Source organism: Cylas formicarius, unplaced genomic scaffold (assembly GCF_029955315.1).
Source record: "Cylas formicarius isolate icCylForm1 unplaced genomic scaffold, icCylForm1.1 PGA_scaffold_2__14_contigs__length_35257938, whole genome shotgun sequence".
NCBI lineage: Eukaryota > Metazoa > Arthropoda > Insecta > Coleoptera > Brentidae > Cylas > Cylas formicarius.
This window is the reverse complement of record NW_026844319.1, coordinates 19,654,269-19,673,628: the sequence shown is the minus strand read 5'-3', so window position 1 is coordinate 19,673,628 and position 19,360 is coordinate 19,654,269. Positions and strand designations below refer to the sequence as shown.

At 33.8% G+C, this 19,360-nt stretch overlaps 1 protein-coding gene and 1 long non-coding RNA gene across 6 annotated transcripts in view; both read right to left on the bottom strand.

The window, feature by feature from the left end:
* Positions 1-19,360, bottom strand: part of LOC132698225 (limbic system-associated membrane protein-like) — a 225,829-nt gene that overhangs the window by 33,854 nt on the left and 172,615 nt on the right. The window lies entirely within an intron of this gene.
* LOC132698227 (uncharacterized) lies at positions 15,639-19,240 on the bottom strand. Its single transcript, XR_009618351.1, has 6 exons — positions 19,064-19,240; positions 18,819-19,011; positions 18,601-18,769; positions 18,347-18,548; positions 17,648-18,016; positions 15,639-15,766 (listed from the first exon to the last, which is right to left on the bottom strand). It is a non-coding gene; the product is annotated as an uncharacterized LOC132698227 (long non-coding RNA).

The window sequence follows — 19,360 nt, the reverse complement described above, 5'->3', positions numbered from 1 at the left end:
GGCGGCAGATTCCGACCCCTAAATCTAGGGAACAACGAAGACAGCCCATCGTACCGGAACAAGGATAAACCCATCAACCGTCTCGAAAGGCAGCAATGAAAATAGTACTGTAAGTGTTAAGAATCGTTACGAATAATTTTATTTTTAATTTGCAACATTGTTGAATTTATTACGTTCGATTACCCAAGGTTGAAAAAAACCTATTTATTGAATTTCCCAACGTAGAATCGTTGCGCGATAATTATTTTGATTCAATTTTAGTCTCCAAGTTTAACTTGGCAATATTTAAAACAAAAAATAATTGTGTTTGAACTTCTTATAAATTTATTTGCTTTTTCTTAAAACCTAAAATAATGGCAACTCAATCAGACGAACCTAGTACAATGCTGGAAGTTGAACCATATAAACTTTCGGAAATTTTCTGCATCGTACCTGAATTTGAGGGTGACCAAATCTTTTTAGGAAATTTTATAAACGCGTGTGATTGTGCTTATAATATGGCAACGACGCAACAAAAAATTCTTTTAGTGATTCACATTAAAAATAAGCTCCGCGGTAAAGCAGCTCAATTAATTAATTCTAGGAATCCTGATTCATATCTAGAAATAAAGAAACTATTAACTCTACACTTTGGTGATTCTAGAGATTTACCTTCCCTAATTCATGACCTTCAATGTCTTAAACAATTGCCCAATGAATCAGCATTAACATTTTTCAATCGTCTTCAAGTCCTAAATGCGAAAATGCATTCATGTGTTCAAAAATCCACCACATTAGGATCCAAAGAGCAAAAGGATGCTCAGATATCTTTAATTGAGACTATGACCCTTAATACACTTCTTACAGGCTTAGAACCTAGATTAGGTCAACTCATTCGTGCTAGTAATCCCACTTCACTTTTAGAAGCCCAAGCAAGGATTCGTCGAGAACTCCAACTCTCATATTTTGAAAATCAAAAATCTGTCAAATTAAATTCTCCTAAATCGCATTCTGCGAATATTCGAACCCCTCTTCAGCAACCCAAATGCACTTTGTGTAATAAAATTGGCCATACTTCAAATCAATGTAGAAGTACGCATCAGCATGTCAAACCAAATTTTTCGCAATATCCACAGCGACCTTGTAATTGGTTCCAACAAAGCAACATTAGCAACAACTCGAATCAAATACCGATGAAATCTTCAAACTCTTATCCTAAGCCACATTTTATGAATCCAAACCCGCAGCGAACTCATCATGTAAACTCAAACCCGATCTACATCGACGGTTATTCCGGAAATTCCCAGGAATTTTCACATGAAAATTACACTCTTCAAGAAGATAATGAACTTCAGAATCATTATTCTAACCATCCAGAAAACTGCGAACCAGAGCAGGATTTTCAAGAAAGCCCTTACGATATCCCACCAGACGAAATGTCTCCAGACCCAATTTTCGAAATCAATTCCCAAATTCAAACCCTGAATTTAGACAACATGAATCCCAATCTAAACTTTCCAGAACAGAACTTCTGTTAAACCCTCTTCTTACGGTAAATTCTAAAAATTTATACTATATTTTTGACGCTACGCAAAAATTCAAAATATTAATAGATACAGGCGCAGGTATTTCTATCTTTAAATATAAAACCGCTGAAAATTACAGAACACGAGTTAAGGAAAATATTACCATCCAAGGTATAACAAATCAAACACTTTTTATTAAAGAATCCACACTTATTCCATTCACCGATAACGACAAACATAAAGTATATCTTTACGATCTTGATATCGAATTTGACGGAATTCTCGGTTTAGATTTTCTTGATCGCTACCAATGTATAATCGATTTAAAGTCCAAAAAACTTATAACGAATTTCAAAACAATGCCTTTGCATAAAGTAGGACACGAATCTGTTCTTCCCAAAATTTGTAAAAAACCTGAACAAAATATTCAAAATCGAATTTCAATCGAACCTAGGACCGAAAGAATTTTCAAATTAAAATGTAGTTTAACAAACACAGACGCTATTCTCCACTCTCAAGAATGCGAAAAAGTTAGGTTACCTAATGCTTTAGTTAAAGTAAATAACAAAGGTGAATTTTTTACTACTGTTATTAACGCTAATGCAATCCCAAAAACTATAGATTTTTCAAATTTATCTATCGAACCTTTTAATACAAATCCTAACGAAAAAGAAATAAATAATATTTTCAATTTAAATCCTCAACCTGTTGATAGGCGCGGTATAATTCAATCCCAGTTACGTACCGATCATTTAAACGAAGAAGAAAAAGAATTAATAACACAATTATGTCTTGATTTTTCTGATATATTCTATTTAGAAGGAGATCATTTAAGTTTTACTAATGAAATTAAACATACTATTGAAACGAACACCGCCAGACCGATTTTTACAAAATCATATAGGTACCCACATGTCCACAAACAAGAAGTAAAGTCACAAATCAACAAAATGCTCGAACAAGGAATCATTCGACCATCCACTAGTAAAGAAGAAATCGTTCACGATGACAATTCTAATAATTCAGATATCGAAGACGACACAGCGGAAGTTACAGAAGAATACAACAACTTCGCATACCTTCACAAAACCACATCCCTTATAGATTATTCCAAAATAGAAACCTCTAATTCGCAACTTCTCGACAAAAACCACAAAGATATTGTCACTTTCTTTTGGCAATCAAAACTTGATGATTTGCATAACAAAATAATGGACGATATTTTTGAAGAAGATATAAATTTTACGTTTAACAAAATTAACATTTTTTCTAGCAAAACCGTCAAAGGCAGGAAATATTATATAATCCCTCTTCCATATGACAATGAAACTGTAGTTCAACATTTATTCTATATTTTATTCACAGCTAAAAATGACTTTGATCTTTCAAAACTGTATTGTATTGAAAATAATTTACAACTTCCAATATTAGAAGTATTCTCCTTTATATTTTCCGAAAAGGATATAAAACTAAGAATCTGCCAAGATATAGTTCGAACTCCCGATCAAGACGAAATCCCTATCATTTTAGACCAATACCATTCAGGAAAAAATAATTTACATCGCGGAATCAACGAAACAGTTAAGCGCATAAAGCAAAAATACAATTGGCCAACCTTGACCAAAGATGTCGAAAACTATATTAGAAAGTGCGAAATATGTCAAAAAGTCAAGATCTATCGTAAAAACCTCAACACACGATCAGTTATCACAGAAACTCCTAAAACTCCTTTTGAGCGCATTAACATCGATATTTTCGAATTCCCAGTTCGTAATTACGCCCTTACCATAAGAGACGAACTCACAAAATTCACCCAGGCATATCCAATAAAAGACAAAAAAGCTTCTACAATCGTTACTACCCTTCTTCTCTACTTCCAACATTTTGGAACTCCTCTTAGAATACATTGTGACCATGGCCGGGAATTTGATAACGCCCTCGTCAAAGATCTTTGTCTTTTGTACGATATAAAGTTAACTTTCTCCAGCGTTAGCCACCCACAATCTAATGGATCACTAGAAAGATTCCATGCCACGCTCACAGAAATGATCCGAGCTCATAAAGCCGAAAATCCAAAAGAACACCCCTTTCATGCTCTTCCATACGCAATAATCTGCTACAACAACACAAAGAATAAAACGCATGGTTTCTCCCCTTATGAACTAATATTTGGGCACACTTCTAGTAGACCTCCAGAAATTCTGTATAATGAAGAACAACTCATCACCAAATACATCCGAGACCTAAATAATCGCATGCAGCATTATTACAGAGTCGCGCGTACCCGCACTGATCAACAAAAACAAAAATCCAAAGTAAGATTTGATCAAGCAATCTCTAGAAATATGACTAAATATAATGTAGGAGATAAAGTTTATGTTAAGGAAACTCAAATTAGCGATAAAGCTCAGAATAAATTTAACGGTCCGTATGAAATTCTTGAAGTATTTGAAACTTCAGCCACTGTCAAAAATTTAACTACCGAACAAGTTTCAAAATTCAATTTTGACAAGTTTAAACCTTATTACGATTAGATTAAATTTCTTTCAGGATCTTGGGACTGATCTCTACAGTCGCACCCCAATTCCTCATTACTCCAGTAAATAATACAGTAGGCATCTTCTACCATGAAGAAAGTAGTTTAAGAATATCCAACAACAAATAGACGCTGCTAGTATATAAGGAACTAGAACCTCTGCGAGAAGCCATACGACATAATAATAAAATACTTTCCTCTCTCACAGAAATGTTAGACGATTCTTCTCCTCGTATGACAGCCTTCAAAACAAGTATCCAAACTTATTTTAGTCTTCTAACCAGAATTGCTGACTCAGTCGAAGAAAAATTTTCAGAAATTACTATCGACACTGAAAATTTTAATTTTAGAACTAAACGCGGTTTAATTAACGGTGTAGGAACCATTTTTAAATCAATTACCGGAAACCTAGACTCTACAGACGGCGAATACTTTAATGAATGCATAGATAAAGTAACTAAAGACGAACACGAAATCGAAAAGCTGTTAAAAAATCAAATATCGGTTACATCATCTGTTATAAAATCTTTTAATTCTACAATTCAAAGTCTCCGAATCGACGAAGAAACTTTCAATCAGGATCTAACTCAAATTCAAAAATCTCTCTATGATATTTCGGACACCGTAGCATTTTACGAAAGTCAGATTAAAACACTTAATCTTTGCGAAAGCCTTATGGAAAGTTATGTATACCTAGAGTCTTACCTCAGCGATATATTAAACGCAATCACGTTCGCACGAATCAAAGTTTTACATAGTTCTATTATTTACCCACGAGATTTAGTCATTTCTCTTCAGGAAATTTCAAAATCCTTGACAAAAAATAATTTACCACTACCACCCTATACTTCGAGCATTACAAGGTACGTAGATATTATGGAGCTAGAAGCATTTCAAACTGAAAATAAAGTTGTTTTTGTACTAAGAATACCCTTAATTGAGCCTGAAATATACACATTGTATCGTGTTTTACCTATTCCAATTTTGGACAATCGAACACGATTATTTCATATAATTCCATCAACAATAAAATATATTGCGCGTGATGACGATTCTTTACTCTATGTACTACCTGAAGATCTAAAAAGCTGCAAACAAATTCGCGGTAAAGAAAGAATCTGTTTTAACTTAATGCAATATCCCATCGATAGAGAAGCCCTTTGCGAAGCGCAGTTGCTTAGACATTCCGATCGTGTTCCTGTTACATGTAAATCTTCAATCGTCTTGGCCTCCGATTACAATGTTATAGAAATCGACTTTAATTATTGGTTAATTACCGTATCCGAACCACTACCAATCTCCATTAAATGTGGAAAAAGAGACCTCGTAGCCGAAACGTTAAAAACTAATTCTTTACTTAAACTACAACCAGATTGCAGTGCATTTATTCGAAGCTCCAGAGTACGAGCTAAATACTTTGTCGAAGAATATAAGAACGTGACCTACAAGAGCCACGCCGTGGAGATTCCATATGATTGCTGTTCTCACATTCCAGAGAAGTTTCAACCCCCAGAGTTGAAACCCCTGAAGCTAAGTAAGATCGACACCGACGACCTTAACGTGGCCCAACACAAGCTGCACGAATATTCGGAAAAATTAGAAAACCTACTTCATCAACCAACCCTTCAGAAACATTCTCACTGGCTGACAATTATTTCGATTATTTTAATGACTGTTTTAGTACTTTGCTATTTCGTTTGCAAATGCCGGAGAAAGAAACCGACAACACTCAGCATCGCCGATGGTAACGATCCCCAACAACCTCCGAAGCCAAGTCGAAGACCCCTGCTCCCGATGCAACTAAAATCACTAACTCCGAAAAGACGGACTAGCATTCACCCAGAAGTAACTACCAGAGAAGCTACGCTTTAATTAGTCTACAAAAGCTGCAGCAAGGCTCCACCTTTTCACTTAATGGGGGAGCTGTTATATCCGGAAATCCTATTGTCCACATGGGTTAAATGCCACCGACCTGCAAGAGTGCAACGATTGCGAAAACGTCGTGTCAACGATATGTCGCAACATCCGCAGCCGTCGACCCCGTCAACGTCAGCATAAATTTATTATAAATACGAATTTCTATTGTAAAACGTTGTCTGATAACATTCTCTCATCGCGAGGTTATTATGTCCATTTTTAGTTGTATTTTAACGGTCTGATAACATTCTCTCATCACGAGGTTATTATGTCCATTTTTAGTTTGATTTTAACGGTCTAATAACATTCTCTCGTCACGAGGTTATTACGTCCAATTTCATTTTGATTATAATTTTAATTTAAAGTTAATAAATATATTTTTTAAAAAAAGTTATTTTTGAAAAGTGAAATATAAAATATATATATATATATATATATGTATATATATATATATATATATATATATATATATATATATATATATATGTATATATATATATATATATATATATATATATATATATATATATATATATATATATATATATATATATATATATATATATATATATATATATATATATATATATATATATATATATATATATATATATATATATATATATATATATATATATATATATATATATTTATTTATTTATTTATTAAATGCTTTATTTTTCTGTGTACTGTTATTAACGCTTAAAGGTAAGGAAAAGTGCGCTCAAAATAGCCTGGTTTTGCTAGTGCTTTTCAAAGGCCTGTATCAGCAAAACTAAAAAGATTTTTGGGCAGCGATATCACATCTTCTGTAATAAAACTTAATTTTCTTACTTTTGAATCTAATATGAAGATATGAACTCTGACGTGTTTGGGAGTGGAACTCTAATAGTAATTCTCATACAATTGTTGATGTTGAGAACAACAATATTTATAAGTAATACAAGCTGTTCCAAGATGGCCGTTGATGATGACGAACCTCGCTTTGTGTGCCCTAGCACATGAATAACTGATGAAAGCGTTAAAGAAGTGGAACAAATGGTGTTGAAAAATCGTGAATCACTATTAGAAAAGTGGCTAAAGACGTTGGCATCTCTAATGGCTCGTGCCATGCAACTTTTTCCGAAGTTTTGGTTATGAAACGCGTAACCGCAAAATTTGTTCAGAAACTGCTTAATTTGAAACAAAAGGACCGTCGAAGGAATACCGCTCAGAGCTGTTTAACGATGTTGCTGATGATCCTGATATGCTCAACAATGATTGTTGCTTTTATCCAACTTTTTGACCAAAAACAAAGACACTGAGGAGCCACCATATTCACCGGATATGCCCCTCTGCGGCATTTTCCTGTTCCCAAAACTCAAGAAACCCATGAAAGGCAGTAGGTTTGTAACGATTGAGAAGATAAAGATAAACTCAAGGCTATACCAAAAGCGCTTCGAGAATCGGAAAAAACGTTGGCACAAGTGTTTTATATCTGGGGGATTACTTTCAAGGGGCCCACATTAATTTTAATGAATAAATGAATACTTTTTGATAAAACGTTGAACACACCTCGTCTATATGTACCGGAGTACAGCTTTTCATAGCTTAATCCAACTGAGACAATTTAAAACTTTTAAAACATCGGTAAAAAATGAATTATTTTACGAAAAAATATTAAATGTAAATAAAGAAAAATGGAAGAAATGGAGCATGTGGACAATAGACAATATTTTTGAATAATGTGATGGACAGATCTGATTGTGATTAGTTTTGACCATGCATCAAAATTGAATTACCTGTGTTAATAAAATAGATTTGAATGGTTTTCAGTTTTTAAACAGTATTCGCTCTATCATAACATTAGAAATTTTTGGAAAAACCGGTAAAAAGCCAGATGGCAACTACAGTGGTGACCCTTTCAGAAACTAGAAAATAATTTCCAGCATTTTCCCTTTATCGGTTTACTTAATAATCCTTTTCGAAATTTCTAGGACCATTAGTTTAAATAAACTAATAGCCGCTGTTAGATAGTACCTTATAGTATTGCGACCCAACCAGGCAAAGATTCTAGTTACGTTAAGGAGGCAAGAATGGCGGAATGATAGCGGATGGAAGTTTCCGTTGAAATTTCCTACCTAATCCAATCCACGGCGAAAGACGTCGTCCCCGCGGAAGAAGAACGCGTAGCAGAACGCTAAAAAGTAACGACGCGAAACATGGCCGAGAACCAAATTAAATTTAAATCGCGGGGCGTTTAAATCTCGGAGAAATTTTTCGGCTTGTTCCCCAGGACTGAAATTGCCAGATCTGGCATCGCCGTAAACCGTTCCAAGGAAACAAAAGATTGTCTACGCCGACCGAGATAACTCTCAGACGGCGTTGCCAACCGGATGAGAGAAACGTTGTGACTGGTGACATAGACATATACGTCAGCTCTGCCTCATTAACCTCTTAAAGATTTGGTGATTGATTATAAATTATTCAATTCTACAACTCGCTTCGAGGATGCGTCTGCTCAGAAGTCCGATCGAGGCAACCGATAAGCCAAGTTATTATTTTCTAATTAGCAATCATAGCCCTGCGTTCATTTTTTATTCTTTTGGTTTTCAAAATACAGTTGAAATAAAGTTAAACAATACAGTAAAATTTTTGTTTTGTTTTAGTTGTATTTGTATTTTATAACTAAAATAAGACAAATCTTTGGAAATTTATATCTTGCAATTAAAACGAAACAAAACATTGAACATGAAAAACATTTTTCATTTTAAAATTAAAATTAAAGGAAACAGCACAAATTTGAAAATGAAAACGTAGACGAATGGATCAAAAAGTGAATCAAAAATAACAATGCATGACTATTTTAAAGTTTTCAATATGTTGTTTTATTTGAGTTGTAAAATAAATTTGCATTAAAATATACAGTCATTTTTTTCCAAGTAAAACAACAAAACCAATTAAACATTTGCCCCGAAAAATTCTAGAGTTGCAGTGGTTGAGAATCGACAATATACAAAAAGATGTATAATAGATACATTTATAGGGTTGGGTTAATGTCGAGAGAATATTGTATATTGTATATTTCTGAATGTATCTTAATTCTCACTGAATACTATTATTTTCGTTATAATATATATTTTTTACTACTCTTTTTCATATGCGACCCCTAAAATATTTATTTCAGAGGTACATAATCAATACCTCGACATACAAACCTATTTGTCATTAAAATCCGAGTTTAACAATTATTCGCTTAATAAATAATGTTGAAATATAATTGATAAACATTATTATTATTTTGTATTATATCATATTAATCTTATCTAATTAATGTTGTTTTTTCCTTTCTCTTTCGTAATCCGGGAACTGAAAAGCTTAGTTGTCTTATCCGTATTCCATAGAGATATTATTATGATGATTGTCAAGGGTTCCGAGAGTGGCAGGTAGACAGAGAGGTAGTTCATCTAGTGCCGCTGTGTTTAAAATTAGGATTATAGTTACTTCCCGGCAATTGTTGGCAAAGTTCTTTCTTGAAAATGGCCAGTTTTTCAGAATTTGTTGCTGAAAAAATGATTGGTAAAACTTCGTTTTCTAAAAGTGAGAAAATTATTATTCTGACTGTAATAAAAACTCAACATTCGGAGTTGGTTAGTTTTGGCAAGTTTAGACTGCTATCAGAAGAATAATACACTCGTTTTATTTTAAAAAAAGAAATACCTACCTTGGACACAACTGTGGAAGATTTTAAGATTTTTTTAAAAATGGGGGAATAAAGACACGGAAAATGATGACTAATTTTTACAAATGTAAATAGTAAATTTATCTGTAAGTTTTCTATTTACTTAATCTTGGTGCTCATCACTATAATTATAATCATGTATAATTATTGTTATATTTATTATTCTAATAAACTACTTGTAGTAAGGCCACTTTCATGCCCAAACTCGTCTTTTTATTGTTATTTATTAAGGATTGGAGATGTGTGTAAGTATTAAAAGCAGAAATGCTGAAGTTATCGGAAACTACATTTACAATTTGCCCGAACATATAAGCTTTAAGTTGTTCACTCTGTTCAATGATCCCTCTCACTGCAAATTTAAATTTTATTATTCTGTCGCATTAAAAACCGAAATATAGTGTAGGTGTTAATAATATATATAGATATATATTTTTTTAGAGGTATAATAACTTGAAACTAGTTGTGCAAATGTGAATATTTTAAAGCTAGATTAAGAAAACAGAAATAAAATACATTTCTATTCTATTCAATATATGGTTTTCGGCGAATTAAAAAGAGAGCAAAATTCTGAAAGTCATTACGTTTTTCGGGAACATATTCGAAAGAATCTGACGCGGACAAATCGATTTTCAAACACACGGGATCGATGCTGAGGATAATCGCGCAGATTTGTCAACGCAGCTTGGAAACCGCTGCCGGGCTCAGTTATAGTTAATAACGCAACAACGCACCGTGGGAGCGGCTCAAAAGTCCTTAAACGTAACGGGCTACGCCGAGCAAGAAAATGGAAAGTTTGCTCATGGGGAAAATTCCGCTCGGTAAGGTGTTTAGAGAGTAGAAGATTCGACACCGAGACTGAGCATGTTGTGACGATTAAGGAGAGAAACTGGCACGTTTTCGTTGGTCTAATTAAGGGATTAATTTTTCCACGCTTCTGTCTAGAATGTTTGTTAGGACCTTCACGCTATAGTTACTTAGAACTAGTAAGAGGTGGAGCTCTCTAACATTCAACGAAAATAATTAAGTAAATAATTGAACTGTCCGCCTCTAAATATGTTCAGTTTACTACGAATTTTTGAAAATTCGTCAGAAAAATCTAATTACAAACTCAGATCCGGTAAACCGAAGATTGAAATCACGTCTAACCCGATATGCAAATAAAAGTATATTTGAATAGAGCAAATGTTGCAGTAAAAAAACGTTCCTACTTTCCTCAATCTTTTCGCTCGGAAAATTAAAGCGTGAGCTACGCTTTTGGATGCGCGAATAAAACGAGAGGACTGATTTGTATTTACGCTTTAAGGTTAAAATATTTCGATGCGCTCGGCACAATTTTCTCTAGCTTAATGTCAAGTTTTCGATAAGAATTACCAAACAGCATCGATCGATATTTTATATTTTATTTTTTAATAAGGCAGTGTACAGTGTCTCACTCGAAATAAAAGCTATTTGCTATTTTCCAATTCGAAGAAAATGTCTAAGATACGATGACATCTTAGATTCTGATGCAAACAAACCTCTGAATATCATTTGATCATTTCGTTTCGTTTCGAACATAAAATGACATCACAAGGAGGTTGAAAAAGTTTTTGGTTAGCTATTTTTCATTATGTTATGTTTTATTATAGAAAATAGAGCGGCTATATTCAAAACAATAGCATATATTTTTGATTTTGGGATGGAAAGATCTGTTCAGAGAGAACAAATTACACAGATTTTCTTTTTCTTTTAGAAAGCCAATATGTATATTTGATAAACGTCATCGTTTTATGTCGCTAATTCTGCTTACTTGTTTAAAGGTAAGGGGTGTTTTTTTTCGATGTATAGAAGCAATGAAACAACGATGGATTATTCGACTGACATGAATTTTATTTATCCGAAAGATAATCTTGTGGCATTACGTTTTAAATATGATTTCTGGCATATGACCGCCACCGCTGGCGCGGATCTAGTCCAATCTGGACGTCCAATTTTCGATGACTTTTTCCAACATTTATGGCCGTATGTCGGCAATAACACGGCGAATGTTGTCTTCCAAATGGTCAAGCGTTTGTGGCTTATCCGCATAGACCAATGACTTTACATAGCCCCACAGAAACTAGTCTAGCGGTGTTAAATCACAAGATCTTGGAGGACAATTCACAGGTCCAAAACGTGAAATTAGGCGGTCACCAAACGTGTCTTTCAATAAATCGATTGTGGCACGAGCTGTGTGACATGTTGCGCTGTCTTGTTGAAACCACATCTCTTGGACATCATGGTTGTTCAATTCAGGAATGAAAGAGTTAGTAATCATAGCTCTATATCGATCACTATTGACTGTAACGTTCTGGCCATCATCGTTTTTGAAGCAGTACGGACCAATGATTCCACCAGCCCATAAAGCTCTCTGGGGATGCGAATTATCAATAAGAGTAAACGTGGTGCGAAAACGTTCTATGGTTCTGATGGACGATTTTGTCGACGATAAAATGGACGTAGTGCGCGATACGGATTCCGCACAGAACCATTATTTTCGAAATAAAATGGCACTATTTGCAAGCGTTGTTCAGGCGTGAGTCTATTCATGATGAATCGCCAAACCAAACTGAGAATAAATCACTTGACAGCTGTCAAATCGGTCACCATCTTGAACAGTAATGCCAACTTAAAGTACTAAACATCGAAAAAAAACACCCAATGCACAGAAAACACTTTTTCCAAGTTAAAAATAACACATGTGGAAATTTCTATTTTGGGTGAGAAACTTGCAATGCAGTCCACTTTTTAAGCTAATACTCCATATTCTAAACTAATTAAGACTAACCAAAAATAAACGAATGATGGATTATTTCTAAACAATCAAGTGCAGTTGTAACCTTTCCCGTTGTGAGAATTTATTTTTCTCATTTTTTGAACGAAATACTTCTGCAGGGAAAACTTCACTTGCTATCTAATTATCTGTTATTTTATTTTTTTTATTGGTTAATAATAAACGTATGCAATTATCTCCGTCGTGTCGTCATATCCGATTGTTGAGAGTTGCATTAAAAAAAACGTCTTTCAATTTATTACGCGAAGAAATGGAGGAATTTTGGCACTTACTAGAAAAAATATGTGCGTCTTTGAAACCAAAATATGTAATAGGCTTTAAAAATAGAGATCTGTAGGTCTTGGACAAAAGTATATTTATATGAAACAAACTATTTAATTTTCTAGAATTTTGAAGAAATATAAATTATTACATTAAAAAATGCTTTTTTATTCTCTTTTTAGAAAATCCCAAATTAGTTAATACAAGAATTTATGAAAGTCAAATCAACTAAGAAATAAATGAATTAAGTATCAATATAAATACGCTGTTTGTGTTTCAAATTCCTATATTATCCCAATTCTGAATAATCATAAAATTTGTCCTCACCTGCCAAAATATTTTACTTCTATAGTAAGTACCAACTCTAGTTTTAATTTGACCTTTCGTAGTCCCTTTCAATTTCCAATCGAGCTGAATAAATGCCGTTTTAATGAGAAAAGGAAATGGCGCAAGGCAGCACAAAGTTGTTTACAAGAGCAAACATTCGAACTAAAAAAAAAAATTCAAAAAGAAAAAGCTCATCGTTATCCTTTTCTTCTTGCTTCTCATGTTCTCCCACTTTTCTTGATACGTTCCTCTCCCGAAAAGGTTAAGCGGTTCTTAAAAACATTTATTTAAACTTAACTGTAAAATATGACAATTGCGGATATGTTGACAGCAAACATCATTATAACTTTTTACACACCAAAAAGTAATGCCGTGTTCTGTTGAAACAATAATTCATTGCTTCATTTTTTTACGTATTCCGGTGTGATCAAAGAGTTATACAGAGCAAAAATTGATTTAATATTTGTGTAACTCCTATGCTCTTCAAAAGTTAATTTTGCATTTAAAATTACGTAAATTCTACGATTCCCTTAGATCGATGTATAAGTTGACCATAACCCGTTTTAATTAAAACCCCATATAACAGATCCCCAGCTTCAAATAATTTTATTGTAGCACATCCTTAAACCGAAAGTCCCATGCTTTAATTGAAGAATCAAGTTACAAACTCGAACGCGTGTAATTTTCCCATTTAACGTTGCATTAATATGGGGACAAATTAGCAATTACGCCGATTGTTTACGTATCATTTAGCCGCGTCCCCGTTTCGGCGGAAAGTTTATCCGGGATTTCAACTGACCGACGATCTTTTTCTATGGAAAGCAATAGTCCAATGTGAAACGGTCCAGAACGACGCAGTAAACGTATAATTGGTTTATTTTCGCCGGAACAACGGTCAAACTAGGCGAAATGGTAAAAGGAACTTTTGCAAAAGTACTCTTCCGACCTTTAAATTCAGTTAATCTTGACAAATAAACTTGTACGAGATCTTGAACTTGTTTTATACGACATTAAATTCAGATTTTTATTTCCAAAATTTCAATTTGGTATCAGCTTTTCGCTAATAATATTAGTAATATTTTTTTTCTGAAACTTTTTTAAACAATTTTCATTCTTCAAAGTATTCTATCTTTTAAAAAGGTAAGGGTTGATTTTAGCAGCTGTTTCTGAGATTTATTAATAATTAGAAATATATTAACTGCAGAATTTTGAGCTCAATACAACAAGATTTCGCAGAAATCATTGAATTTGTTGATATTTTTAGCTAATTAGATTTGTTCGTTTATTTAGATTAGATCAAAATGGTTCTTATGGAAGAATTGGAAGCAATTACAATGCTTCAATACGAATTAAAGAGTTAAATGATGTAATTAATAAGTAGCTATTCACTGTCAACAAAATATTTGTGCACACTTTATGTTTAAATATCTTTAAATATCGTTATAATGAAAAAGTGGGTGTTTTACATATATAATATGGTAATTGTAAAATACAACACATTTTAAGTCAGTAGAGGTGCCACGCTTTTTCTTGGAATCAGTTTTAATATTTTAAGGTAAAGATTCTATACTTTATGATTCGAAAAGGTCTTAAAATGTTTCATGGACACTTTTACTGGATTTCTCAGTTATCTTTAAAGATAGAGAGTCGTGGTTTACAAGTACACTGTGCTTCTTTCTTGTATAACTAAAGATGCCCTCAACAAATTACCCTGACTCTCGTGGTTTCTGAGATACTTCGATTTTGGGACCACTCCCGTATCATCGTTGTCTTATGAGCTATTGAAGAGTTTAAAAAATGTTCATATAGGATTTTTTCCGTAGAATCTAATTGCGTTTGTTTTTTACTTAAACATATATTTTTTTTAATGGAATACTCAATATATTATTTTTTACATTAATTTTTACAAAATTGTCCCTGTACAGTTTTGAATGTGTTACTTTAAACGTGTGTTTTCCGGAGACTTTTTTGAATGCCTAACCCGAATATATTCATTAGGGGATCCTGTTTATTTTTTGTTTGTGTTTTTTTTTTCGTTTCCTTGAGAAAGAAATTATTTTCTAAAAACTTATAGGCAAAAAGGTACTACTCTTAAAATCAGTTATAGTAAATATATGTATATTGTCACCTTTAAGGATAAAAATTGGCAAGTTCTGCCAAATGGATCATTAGTAGAGAATAAGTATAATATAGGCTTCCCCCACTCCTCTCCCTTTTGTGGGCGTATCCTCCTTCCCCACGACTCTCTAGCTCCTCCCCCTTTACCCATAATCCCTTGAAACTGGCTCCCATTGGATAAGCAACCAGAAATGCGGTTTAATCAATCTCCCCACCTCTAGTTTGCGATGGCGGCGAAGCCAATCAGAGCCCAGATATTTTCCCACCCCTAAGAAAAGCAATGGCGTCAATGAGACTTGATCATATTGTTCGCGTGACCATCTGCACCCCCTAGCGGTTCGAATGTAAACTAGTGTCCCCTCTTGGAATAAGATTTTCTTTAATAAGGTAACCCCACCTAGTGAATATTGACCAAAACATTTATTTTAAAAACATATAGTTCTGCGAATGTGTACCCACGCGGGTACAAACTGTACTTTTATTGCGCACAAAGGACAGGGGAAATAAAGACGAAAAGTGTTGGATTTCTTTTCTCGGAACTGGAAGCTGGCAGGCACCACCAATAATATCTGCAAAACAAAAAGCTGGTTAAAATTTTCATTAATAAAGTAGGATATTAGAAACCATATACCTTTTTAATTTACTAAGCAATCTACCGTGCGTTAACTTCATACATATTTCCGCATGCTTCTGTTTTAAGGTATCGTGAAATATTTGACTATTTATCTGGGAAAAGTTCATATGTCGAAAATATTATGTGTATGTGGCCGTGGTAGGCTTTCTTTACTATTATAATTTTATTTTTATTATTTAATATTTACAAAATTAATTTATCTATCTTATTGATGATTTTGATTTTCTTTGCTATTTTTATTATTTGTTTTTATTATTTAATATTTTCAAAATTAATTTAATTTATCTATCTTATTGATGATTTTAAGATATCGCAGTCAACTTTACTATTTCATCAATTTCTTTTATTTATTGCTGATCTTTGAGGATAGTGTACATACTTTTTTTCGTAACTTATCTGTATCTACCCTTTAATTTCCTATCAAGCCATAAAGCAAACTCGAAAGGCATCTTAACTAAAAAGTCATATACTTTAAAGCTGCTGCGACTACTACATGAAAGTGTGTTTCTGTGAAATCTCAACAATAATGAAATCTGGACGCTTATATTAAATACTGTAATACTCTTCTCTGCTAACGCTCTAGGAGACGCTATTTGAACCCTGTTCAAAGAAAAACTTCTACAGCCCAAATAACCCCTCTGAACCACACTTAAGCGCATCACTCTTTCACTGTCTTGCAGCCTTCAGATTAATATTCCGTACTAACTACGTATGCCATACACGAAACGTTCTCTTTTCTAATTTTTTTCTATGCGCTACATTAACGAACAGGATCTAAACTTTTCTGTCTGTGTATTTTGTTAGCCACCTTAAAAAAATTAAAAAAAAGGTATGCGAACCTAGAGGATATTTTCCATATTTTTCACAAATGGTGACAACAATTAATGCAAGTATTATTTTTAATAATAATCCATCTTTCGCTATGACACGAAAACATCGACTTTTTAATTCTAACTTTTCTCATAGAGCTTCCCTTTAGTCTCTATCTGTTCTTTAACTAAATCCCCACCTTTTTGAAAAACCAACCTCTAAAAATAGTTAATTTTCTCTAATTTAAATTTGTACGTTTTCCGCAATATGTGTGAATATTTTCGCTAGAGCATTTAGTTACTTAGTACATGTCCTAATCAATATTTTAAAAATATAATTCTAATGATACGTGTTTACGATTTGAAGATAACGAAACATTCCCCAGTTTCATAAATGAGAGCTCACTGCCAAACTACCAAACATCACAGTACAAACTACCGTACTACGCCCCCTGGACAAAATCAGGTCAGTCAGCGTCATTAATTCTACCTGCGTTAACGAATAGCGTATTGTTAATTATGGTTTAATACGCAGAAAATTTAAGTAACAAATAATTGCAATGAAACTCACTAACATCATAAATTATTAAAAAAAAAATTAGAACAGTTGGAATTTACTGGAGTAACCAATTTGGCACTAAAAATGGAAATTTTCGATACTCTACTAGGTGCCTACAATAAATTTTACTATTATTTTTTAATGCAGAGACACAACGATTTTCTAGTTCTGAATTTGATCAGGGGTATATGACCATAGTTTACGCCGACTCTAAAAGGCATGCAGTCTATTGTTTTTGAACGCCCCCATTTTGTGTATTATGTTCAAAACAGAGACTCTCTGGGCTTACGACTACAGCTACCAGCTACTACTTTCAATAATATTAACACAAAAAAAGTAGGTGGCATTTCTATAATACGTGCAAAGTTTATGTGAAACTGACTGGAAGACAGAGTAATGCACCAATATGTTACTAAACATATTTCGATAGAATTCCGTAAGAGCTTACCTCCAAGTTTCCTCATTTAGTCAGTCAAAGCATCAAATGGGAAATTCCAATCCAACATAGGTAGTGGTGGAAATATATCAATCGCCTACGTTACCGATGGTACCCGACTGAAGCTTCTGCGTCTTCTTTACCCCACATGCCTACTTAAAAGATACTGGTCTAAGTCTCAATATTCCTGTTAAAAAAAGAGAGGTTCTATATTGCCATAACTATGTGTTTTCAAAATTTTACCTGAATGGTTCGTGATTCCTTATATATGCAGTGTTGGCAGCAATGTGGCGACGACTACGCTGAAACTTTCCATATCTCGTGTCCCCATGACTGGTCTGTTTCATATATCAAACCTCACCTCGCACGGGTTTGAACCTCCTTTAAAAAAAAAAAAACAGGCAAGACTTATACTTATATCAAAGTAATACGAGGAACTTATATTTTATGCCAAAACTTATTTCATCACCTCCAAAGGGGAGTAGGGGTTTCTAAAGTATGGTAGGTACATCTCTTTCATTTTTTAATTAAAAAAGTGACACAATTACGCGACGTAACTCGATCCGGATCGTTAACGCGTCTCAAGATGGGGGTTTAGAGATGCTGAGGTCATTAAATTGATTCACTATTACCAGTACACACTGAAACCCCTTATTTCCAAAATAAAAAAATTGTTAACTGTTAACACAACAAAAAAAACTATTTTCTCACCAATTATATTTCTGGGTCGTTTTCAGAATTTGTCCAACGTAGAATCCCAAGAGGATAGGGCCGCAATTTCGAAAAATGTTCATGTCTCCCCACTATGCATTTGTACAAGAAGCAGGGCCGGATTAACAGCAATTATATTCTTGTCAGTCAACATACAGCCGCCGATTGAATTCTCGGATTCTGCTTTACTAGTTGCCATGGTCTGTCAAATATGTTACTTAAAAATTGTATATTTTTTTTTACAAATAATATACCTTTCCTAAAATAATTCCGCCTTTGTCAAGTGGGACACGGGCACGTCTGTCCGCTTTGAAAAGCGCAGGCGTATGTATCTTCCAAAATGATCCAAGCAGGCCCGGATTGCCAGCAAATACACAACTCCCCGATTCAATTCTGAGATGTTGCTTCACGAGTTACCATGATCTGTCAAATATTTTAATTAAAAAAAATCTATTATTTAGCAACAATATACCTTTTTAAAATAATTTCGTCTTTTTTCAAGTTCAACAGGACACGTGTGTTCGTTTCAGTTGGACAAGGGCACGTCTGTCCGCTTTGAAAAGCGCGGCGTATGTATCTTCCAAAATGATCCAAATTGTTAACCTTTTTTTGATTCCTCGTTCCCCGATTCAATTCTGAGATGTTGCTTCACGAGTTACCATGATCTGTCAAATATTTTAATTAAAAAAAAAAATCTATTATTTAGCAACAATATACCTTTTTAAAAATAATTTCGTCTTTTTTCAAGTTCAACAGGACACGTGTGTTCGTTTCGAAAGGTTTCGTAGTCTGTAGCTCTGTCGAATTCTCCAAAATTCGTTAAACCTTCAGATATTTTCAAAATTTGTCCAACGCAGACTTCCACTCACGCAGTTTCGAAAACTTTCTGGTCTCCCCGCCATGCATTTGTACACGAAGCCGTTCTGGACTATCAGCAAACAGCACATCCGTCATTTTTCTTCTCGGATTCCGCTTGACGAGTTACATCGATCTGTCAAATATTTAATGTAAAAC